We start from the raw sequence: 10,817 nt of genomic DNA, 5'->3' as shown, positions 1-10,817 counted from the left end.
AATCTCACAATGATTTGAGAATGAACATTTACACTCTACATAAATGTTTTCACACTCTACATAAATATATTCACACTATATATTTTATATTTGTTTTTATATAAAACTCACATGTAAGGTTTCAAAAAGAATATAAATTTAAAATATAATTTAACAATAGGATATTAAGACATGATAAAAACTAACCCAAAACCAACTAATATTCAAATTAAGACTGTTCAATATGCTAAAACCGAATAGTACCAAACTGAACCGCACAGAAATAGATAATATGATTTGGTTTTGGTATATACCATACAAACCGAATGGATGTGATTTTATAAAAACCGTAAGATTTAGATATGGTTTGATTTATACCCGATTAAACCGAACAAAACCGATCAAAAGTAGAAACATGTAAATATGTTTTGATCTTATGCTTCTTATTTTCTTAGTTTTTCTTTTTTGATCTTTTTGCTTTATTTTAACATTGACTAAATTGAATTAAATATTGTAAATTTGATGGACAACAAATAGTTGAGATTCTTTACAATTTGTTTTATTATCTTTAAACAAATAGAGTTGTGTTCAATCGAAGACATATGAATTTGATGAACACTAAATATGGAAGAATAGGAAAACTTTTATTTCGTGCTTCTGTTTTGTTTTTTATTTTTATTTTCAAAATTTAGAGTTTTGATATTAATTCTAGATTTTATTATTTTATTAGATGGTAGAAGCATTTTTTTTGATTTTTTTCTTTTATTTAAATATATAATATTTCTTTTAATAAATGACTTTTTGACAACATGACTCTAAAATTCGTATAATAATATAATATGATCTCAAACTACATAATTATGTTTTTTTATATAAAATCGAATAAACCGAAAACCGACTGTATATAAAATGAACCGAACCGAAGTAAATATGGATTTATAATAGTAGTTATATTAACCGAAATACCGAAAACCGAAAAAACCAAACCAAACTGAAACTAAACCGATATCCGGATTGAACACCCATAATCCAAATGAAACCGAACTATTGTTTCATTCTCTAAAACATGATGAAAATAACAATTTCTATCCCGCGCAAGGCGCAGATCTTATCTTAGTTATGATTTATAAAATCTTAGTTAATTCTATTGTTGTCAAAAAAAAAGATAGAGACATAAACCCTGCGCAGGATTAAAAAATTTATAAAATTTTTAGGTTAATAGTTTTGATTTTACAATATGTAACAACCAATTATTTTGAAAGTTAGGCATAATAACTGGTGAAACAATAGAGCAAGTTCGCAATTTACATATAAGGTCTTGTGCCAAAATGATGGACTCATGCCTTCAGTGAAAAAAAACAATATGGACTCAAACTAATTTTTTAGTTATATAATTTTAATTCAGCACTAAACATAAATTTAATTCCATCTTGCACAATATAGATTAGTGCTGTGATGGCGTAATGATTAAAAATATAAATCGTGCATCACTCAAGTTTGAAATATGGTATATCTATGGTGTTAACTTAGGTGCTGCAATAAATTAGGAAAATATATTAAAAATCTTATATAATTATAAATTAGATATGAAATCCTGTTAACTATGAATAGAAATTAAATTGTGATAGTTTATATATTGTTTTGTAGATACTTCTAAAGATTATAATATCCAAATTTTTATTTCTAAAAGTATATCTACACAGTTTGAGAATGAGTATTTGACAAATAAATTTAAAATATATTTAGTTTTTCAAAAAGTTTCACTTACAAAATTTTCATATTAACGTTTTAGTTTTAATAATATTTGTTTGCCTCGGTTACATTACATAAAGTACATGTTATTAAAATGGACTCACCGCATATAGTACAAAAGTTGTATGAATTTTTAAATATTTAAAGAAAACCAAATAATTTATTTAGTTTTGTCTTTATAGAAATACAAATAGACCATATGTAAGTTTTTTTCTTGGTCGACAATGTTTTGTAAACTTAACAAATTTAAAATATTTCTTCTGTTCATATTCAATATTATTTGTGCGTAAATCACGTAAAAGACAGAATTTGGGGAACATATGCACATTAGGAAAATACCGTATACAGTAATCAAGATTCATTTCATATTTTTATAACTGAAACATGGGTTACAACCAAATTTTCTTCTATACCAACCATAAACCGCCCACAATTTCGCCTTCCCTAATAATAACTACTAATCATTAAAAACAATTTTGTGTAAAGTGTAAAATTATTACATAAGTTAATATTCTAAATGTATTTGAAATGTGGGTTACGATTTAGTATTTTTCCACATAATTTCTTTTATCTTTTTTTCTTCTTCTAAATTTTATCAATAAGCTTGCAGAATATATCGCCATCTTTGAACAATTTTTAAGAACAACTAAAATGACGAAAAAGTGACACTATAAAAATTAAGATTCATTTAGAATTGTGTATTGAGATGTCTTTATGAATTGTAATTATAATTTTAATGTGTTAGTGTTTTATGTTAAGCAAAAAACATTGTGTATATGATGAGAGAAATCTTATGAATATGATTGTAAAATATAATTGTCATTTCACATCTTAGAACAATTTAGTGACGAAAGAATGATAGCATACAGTTCAATTTATTGTAGAATTGTGTATTGAGATGTCTTTATAAATTGAATTAATAATTGTTCGGTTCCAAAAAGGTAATAATTTTAATTTTTTTATGTTCTTATGTGAGCTGCGAACTGACAACAATTTTCATTAGGCACGACTGCACCACAAACCAATTTTTATATGGATATGACAATTATTTTTCCTTATGTAAAACATTATATTCATTGGTGGGGGTAGTAAACGTCGTAAGACTTCTTAAGAACACAATATTGTACAATAAATTACAATATACCAAGTCAAATATGAGTAGTATCAATGGTACCATATGTAATAAGTCTAGTAAATAAAGAATAATTGCAAAAATTGGTTGAAAGTGAATATGAAAGTGACACATCATTATAATGGCATGCTTGTAATTAAAATACCAAGACAAAGTTACTCTTAATAATTGCTTCTCTTAATAATGGCATCCTTACTCTTAATAATGGGTAGAAAAAAGATCTGGAGGAGCAACAGTGAGATGCCGTCTATATAGAGCAGTGGGCAATGAAGATTGGCATGATCAATTTCCGCACACATCATCAAGATATCTCAGGCTTTGGGGTTCGGATCATCGTTCAGTTCTAGCAGAGATTCTCAAGAGGCCAAAGAGAAGGAAAAAAAAATTTAAATTTGATAAAAAATGGCTAGATGATGAGGAGTTGAGGCAAGTCATTCTTGAAGGATGGAAGTCGGACGAGCTGCCACCTGATGCAAGTATAATGGATCATATTGCTAGCTGTAGAAAAGCTTTGAGTCAATGGAGGAGAGAAAATAATGTGAAGTCAGAAAAGCTGGTGGAAGAACTTAAAGAGAAGGTAGAAAACTTGTACTCAGATGATATTGCTACATCTGAACAGATAGCTGCTGCTCTAAAGGAACTTTCCAACGCTCTTAAAGCAGAATAAATGTTTTGGAAACAAAAGAGCAGAGTACTATGGCTAAGAGAGGGAGACCGAAACACAAAAAAATTCCATGCATTAGTTAAACATAGGAGAGCAAAGAATAGGATAACACAACTCTTAGATGCAAATGGGAACATGGTCGAGGAGGAAGAGGGATTAGTAGGCATTGCTACTAGTTATTTCAGGCAAATATTTGAATCATCCAACCCATATGATATAGCAGAAGCACTCACGGAGGTTAAGACAACTATCACTGGACAAATTAATGAAGATCTCACAGCGCCAGTAACAGAATGAGAGGTTAAACTAACGCTTTTTGCTATGCATCCAGAAAAGCCCCCGGACCAGACGAAATGACAGCTCTTTTCTATCATAAGTTTTGGGACATTGTGAAAGATGATTTAACTCATATGGTTAATCATTTTCTCTTTCAGGGTACAATGGTGCATGGATTAAATGATACAAATATCTGTATCATACCTAAGACGACAAAGCCGAATGAGATGACACAGTTTAGACCCATCAGTCTATGCAATGTCAGCTACAAAATAATATCTAAAGTCTTATGCCAAATATTAAAAAAGTTCCTTCCACATTTGATATCTGAGACTCAGTCGGCTTTTGTGGCAGGGAGACAAATATCAGATAATGTGATGATAGCACAAGAATTGTTCCACGCTCTGCAAAGTAAGCCATGAGGACGAACTAAGAGAATGGCCATAAAGGCAGACATGAGTAAGGCTTATGATAGAATGGAATGGTTTTTTATAGAGGCAGTCATGAGGAAGATGGGCTTCTCTGAGGTATGGATTGAATGGATTATGAGATGTGTTACCTCGTTAAGTACCAAGTTTTTATGAATGGAGAACCTAGAGGACACATAGTTCCAGAGAGAGGTCTATGACAAGGAGATCCTTTGTCTTCTTTCATATTTATTCTATGCACGGAAGCGCTCGTTAGCCTTTTTAGTCAAGCAGAGAATCAAGGTAAGATAACGGGGATGAGAGCCGCTCGTGCTAGCCCCCCGGTATCCCACCTTCTTTTTGCTGACGATAGCCTTTTCTTCTGTAAGGTGGAGCCCCGTGAATGTGAAGAAGTTATGAAAGTAGTTAGGATATATGGGCAGGCATCTGGACAATGCATAAATTTTGACAAATCTTCTTTGCTCTTTGTCAAGAGGATACCAGCAAGTGATCGTCAACAAATTAAAGATTTATTGGCCATACAAAATGAAGGAGGAATGGGGTCCTACCTAGGAATACTAGAAGATATCAGTGGGTCTAAATGTAAGCTATTTGCATTTCTAAAGGAGAAGCTGCTACACAGAGTGAACGGGTGGACTGACAGATGATTATCGAAAGGAGGAAAAGAAGTACTAATCAAGTCTATCCTACTTGCTCTCCCGACGTATGTGATGTCTAGTTTCTTACTCCCTCTAGAAATTTTCGAGAACCTCGCTAGTGCCATTGCACAGTTCTGGTGGAGTTCAAATTCGCCAAAAAGAGGGATACACTGGGCTACATGGGATAAGATGTGTAAACCTAGAGATGAAGGAGGCATTGGATTTCGCATGATCCATGAATTTAATTTAGTCTTTTTTAGCTAAACAATTATGGCGTCTTGTTCAGTTCCCAGATTCACTAGTGGCAAAGGTATTGAGAGGCAGATATTATCGACTGAGTTCGCCTTTGCGAATAGGCTCAGTAGATTCCCCATCCTATGTGTGGACAAGTATCATAGCAGCAAGGCAACTACTGCTGTTGGGTATCAGAAAGAAAGTACATTCATGATATGAGATTAAAGTATTGCAGAATCCATGGATTCCATCAGTGCCAGCAAGATCGGCTCGAGCTAGTGCTCCAGTGGTATACCCGGAAATGACAGTCAATAGCCTTATTAATTTTGAGACCAAAGAATGGGATTTACGTATGCTTGAACAATATGTTCATCATGAAGACATACCAAGTATACAGAGTATGGCCATAAGCTCAACATCGACCAAATACATTTTGCTGGAACTATACCAAAAATGGGCAATACACAATAAAATCTGGATATTGGGTAGCCACAAACATTCTGAAGGATGAACTAGAACCCAGCATTACTAAACTCCAAGCTTTTGCTTGGAAGGTGAGTGCTCCACAAAGGATTCGCCATCTTCTGTGGCAATTAATCACAGGACAAGTAGCAGTTACCAGGAACCTAGTACGAAAAACATGAGATTTGATAACTACTGTCCAAGATGTGGAGAGCCAGAAAAAACTGCTACTCATGCAATATTTGAATGCCCACCAGCTCTTCAAGCATGGGCGTTATCATCAACACCATCCAGTCCTCAGATCATTCCTACCACGAGCATCTACAATAATATGGATTATTTGTTTTGGAGGAAGAATAGCATAATGGAACCAGAAAATGATAGAGACCCATATCTATGGATTATCTGGTACATATGGAAACCTCGCAATAATAAGTTATTCTGGGGAATAGACAGGGATCCAGGTGATTTAGTTAGGCATGCAGAGAGCGAATGCCAAGCTTGGCATAATGCTAGAGGGAATATGAATACGCCCCAAGTTATTCAAGAAACTCAAGTCTTAAGCTTGGGGGATATATGCATGATAGATGGTTCATGGACCTCTACGGATCAGTTTAGTGCACTCGGATGGGTTTGGAAAGATAGCAGGGGGAAGATCCAGTTAATGGGGACGAGGAACTTGAGGAGGAGGGAGTCAGCTCTACACTCGGAATTGGAAGCTTTGAAATGGGCAATGGAAACAATGTTGCAACACTCAGATTGTCAGAGATTTGGTACAGACTGCAAAGACCTGATTACAATGCTGACGAAACCACAAGCAGGGCCAAGCTTCTCAACTGAATTGGAGATGATTCAAAAGATCAAGATGTGCTATTCGGACTTCAAGATCTGCTACGTACCAAGAACAGCAAATGTAATAGCTGATTCATTAGATAGGAATGCTCGTACTTTCCATAGATCGTTATGCTACTTTGGTTGTTCTATTCCGGTCTGGTTACCCAGACCAACTCAAGTTTGAGTAATAGAATAGCCTTTTGATGTCAAGAAAAAAAATTGCTTCCCTTTTAATATGAAAGGGTTATCACTTATAATTTATATGATTTTCCTATTTAAGCATATCATGTAGATTTAACACATTAATCTCTAATTCGTGCTCATCTCTCTTCGCCCTTGTGCCATCGATCAACGGCGAAGAGAGATGAGCACGAATTAGTTCCAGCCGACTTTAAGCCCAAGTCAACACCAAATTACAAGATTACCCCTGACGAATTTTAACCTAATACTTATGATGTGCAATTGTTCTAGGCAATACACGCTTTCTACACTTTCATTTTTCATACTTTCATACAGCAAAAATGTTTTAGGGTTTTTAATAGATTTGGAGAGAAGATCCAAGGCTCCTTCAAAGATTTGTGATTGGAACTCCAGTTTTTCTATCTATGCTATTCTATGCAATTTATGTTTATCATTGTTATGAATTACTTAGTCATGTCTCAGTAATTATCTTGTTAGATTTAGGGTTCAAATATGTTATGAGGGATTAGCCCAAAATATAGAAGAGCTAATGTGTGATGTTCATCAGTAGGATTGTTCTTATTGCTTGTTCTAGTGTAACTAACTAGAATATTGATATATGTTGCTATAAACCTGAATAGATCCTTAATGAGCTAGATCTGCTAAAAGCAAACGAAAATTGATTTAGCAATCTAGTGAACATTAGTTCAACATGTTCGTAAAGCTTGATAGGAAGGAACCATCGATTGATTATCTTATAGATAAATCGATCGACGTTCTGAAAGGCCAATCGATTGACTACCAAGTGGTAACATTGATCGACACTTGTTTGGCTCAACAAGTGAAAGCTGAGACTCCGAGATCCAATCAATAGATAGTCTAAACAAACAAAACTTGATAGTTTATTATTAAGTTGAGTTCTTTAATATCACATGCTTTAGTCTATATACCTCTATAATCCTGATTATCTGAATAGAAACCCTAATCTAGCGCTTTCATTCCACTGTTTACAACATCCATAAATCAATCAATCAACCGAACAACTATCTTTTTCACTATTTTATTTCATTTAATAATTACTAGACCTAGCTTAATCACTGCTGATTTGAATCTATTGTGTACTCTTGCTCTCTATGGATTCATTCCCTAAGCACTACATTTGAACCTCTTATTTGAGAGAGTAAGATCACTCCTTAGGGTAATTTTAGTGGTTATCAAATTTGACGCCGTTGTCGGGGAGCTTTGATCACCATTAGATTCTATCTAGTTAAATTTAGTCTAGGTTATTTATTAAATCGTTTTCTGATAAAAAAAATTATTGTCTTTTCAGGTGCATGCCCAATAGTACCAGAAGCAATAAGGAACAACCACTTTTCGTCTCAGATCCATCACGATTGGGACGCTCGATCCGCAAAGGAAGACGCTCCACATCAATCGACGACCGCACTCGTCCATCGACTGATTCTCACCATCCACCGATTCTAGCTGAACTAAAGTCGCAACCATGTCTCGCGGTTGGGGGTCGATGTTTGGGGTGAACGGTCGATCGATGTAGGGTGTAAAGAATCTGTCGACGGTCGAGGTGTCGAGGTCGACGGTGGCTTTGGATTTACCCATGTTTTATGCATTTGTTTAGTTACTTATAATTGTTTAAAAAACCTTTACAATCTTTTAACATTTTTTATGAATCTTTACGTATTATTATTTTTTATTTCACAAACTCTTATTACTGATTTTATAAGAGTTTATAAACCATTTTTATAAGGTGTTATAAAGTTAGTGAAATACAATTTTACCTATTAAATTCATAAACTAACGAAGAGTCATAAACTCCTAAACATAAATCACAAACTCATACAATATTCAGAGTTCTGTAAACAAAGTTCACCAAATACACGATAAAAGAGACAGGTCTTAAACACATTACTATAATCGAGCAATTTGTTCTTCAGAATTAGAGAGTGTGCATTTTCTGCAAGAATATTATCCCTTCTGTGATTACTGCAAGCTTCAAATTGTGTATTTGTCCCCCTTAGCTTAGCATCCAAAGATAAGGTTTCTTCATTTTTTTGAATAACGGCTCTCTTTTTGTTTGATCTTCCTCACAGGCTAAGCCTGTTGTCAGAAAAATCTCCGTATTAAAAACTTCATAGGTTGATCAGAGAATGTAAACCAGAGATCTTCCTCCTTCGTCAATATTCTTTGTTGCATGAGACAATGGAACAAAGCCTCTGAAAACTGAACGCTAGTCCTCTAGCCAACTTCACAACACTTATAATGTGTAAGTTCTCTATCTGAACGAACTCTTTTTTCCTAATATATCAGCAACCTTATAGACATATCCATATTCGAATGGTGGATAATCACTTTTGGATTGTCTGGTGATTCTGTTCTAGCATCATAAATCCTCACATGCAATTTCAAAGTTGTGCAAAATTCATTGCTATCTAACTGCAAACCAAAATAAAACAAAACTTATCAAGTATATTACTTTATAAAACGATAATGAGAACTTTTAATCATAGTCTAAAGAAACTTTATTCAAGCAAAATGTTCATGTATTTTAACAACAGTCTTACAAAGGATATAAAAATAATACAAGATCTTGAAACCTTTTTTTTTTTTTTTTGAACACGATCTTGAAACCTAAACTTATAAGGGGTTATAATTTTTCAAAACGCAGTATTGACCATTGGAAAGATCTTTCTCTCAACTAGAACTATTCAAATGACAAGTCTAAATCAACCTTCTTTGACTTTGGATAACAGAAGGAATTAAATCCTAAAATAACTAGAAACTCAGATTTATAAGGGTTTATATTTTTTCAACAACTCAATGTTCACTATCGAAACTCTTTCTCTTAGATCTAACTGTTCATATGACAAGTGGAAACCAAAATTCTTGATTTTTATAACCAGAAAAACAAAATTAAAAAATACTTGAAACAAAAAATAAAATACACAAATTACAAACATAGAACTAGCGAATCGTGTAAAGTAGCTGACATTTTTGAGGCTTTGTATCTCGATTCTCCCGAACAGACGTGATTGCGTCGCTAGCTACGTGAGAGACAGAAGATTGCATCACCATCTGATTATATGAGGAGCTGATTGTGTGAGGATCTGATTGTGTCGCCGGCTACGTGACAGAAAGAAGACGCTCAATCTCGTCAACGGATATTCATGAGAGAGAAGACAATGGTTAGAAAAAGAGTTATTTGGGTGAATATACATAGAAAAGATGGTAATTAGGTAAGTAACATAAATTTTGTGTATTTTGGTGAGATGGATATGAGATAAAGCATAAAGACAACACTGCCGTTACCAAAAAAGAATAGATGGCACATAGGTTTGTATTGTCGGAAGCTCGGGTTTTCTATAATAGTTATCCATATAATTTAATTAACAAACAGTTTTACTTTTTATCAAGAATTGTTTCGTTGGAGAAACTAAAGCACAAAAAGAAAATAGATACATCATTGTTGTTGCCATATCTGAGATAAATCGTCTCCTCCTGTATTTAACATTCTCTATCACAAAATAAACTTTTCATCTAAGAAAAAAAAGAGAGAAGATGCTTTCACAATAACTACAATAGCTACAAGAACAAAACGAGACTATCTGCAAAAAAGAAAAGAAACATGGAGATTTTATCAGAGATCTGGAGTTTTCTTTCAGAAATCTGGAAGAAAAATAAGAAATCTAGTGATTTGTAATGTTCCAACATGATATTTGCAAAAAAAAAGAAAAAATTTATCCTAATAGGAACAAAATGATTCAAAGAAATGAAGATGAAGCTTTCGAAGAAAGAAAAAGATGAGAGGACAAAATGAATAAAAACATGGATGAGAGAATAAAAAAGGTAAGAAAGATAAAAACCATGTTCGAAAACGCGCTAGGCGTGAGTTGGGCGGACATTATGGGCCTAGCGAGTTAACAGAAAATCGGAGATTAATCGGGGATTTATTTTCAACATCTATCTTATTAAAACAGAAACATTCTGTTGGACTTAACATTTATTTTGTAAGTTTTTAAATTAAATACACATTTATACTTTATAGTTAAACCTACATTAAATCACTAATGTTCCTTTCTTTATACTACTATCCATGTTTCCAAACAATATACTTATTTCTTTATACTACTATCAATGTTTCCAAACAATATATTTTTATACTACTATCAATGTTTCCAAACAATACAATAATTAATCTTAGTTATTTTATATCTATCATTTTC

The sequence above is a fragment of the Raphanus sativus genome, chromosome 6 (genome assembly GCF_000801105.2).
Source record: "Raphanus sativus cultivar WK10039 chromosome 6, ASM80110v3, whole genome shotgun sequence".
NCBI classification, from domain to species: domain Eukaryota; kingdom Viridiplantae; phylum Streptophyta; class Magnoliopsida; order Brassicales; family Brassicaceae; genus Raphanus; species Raphanus sativus.
Note: the sequence above shows the minus strand (reverse complement) of the source record.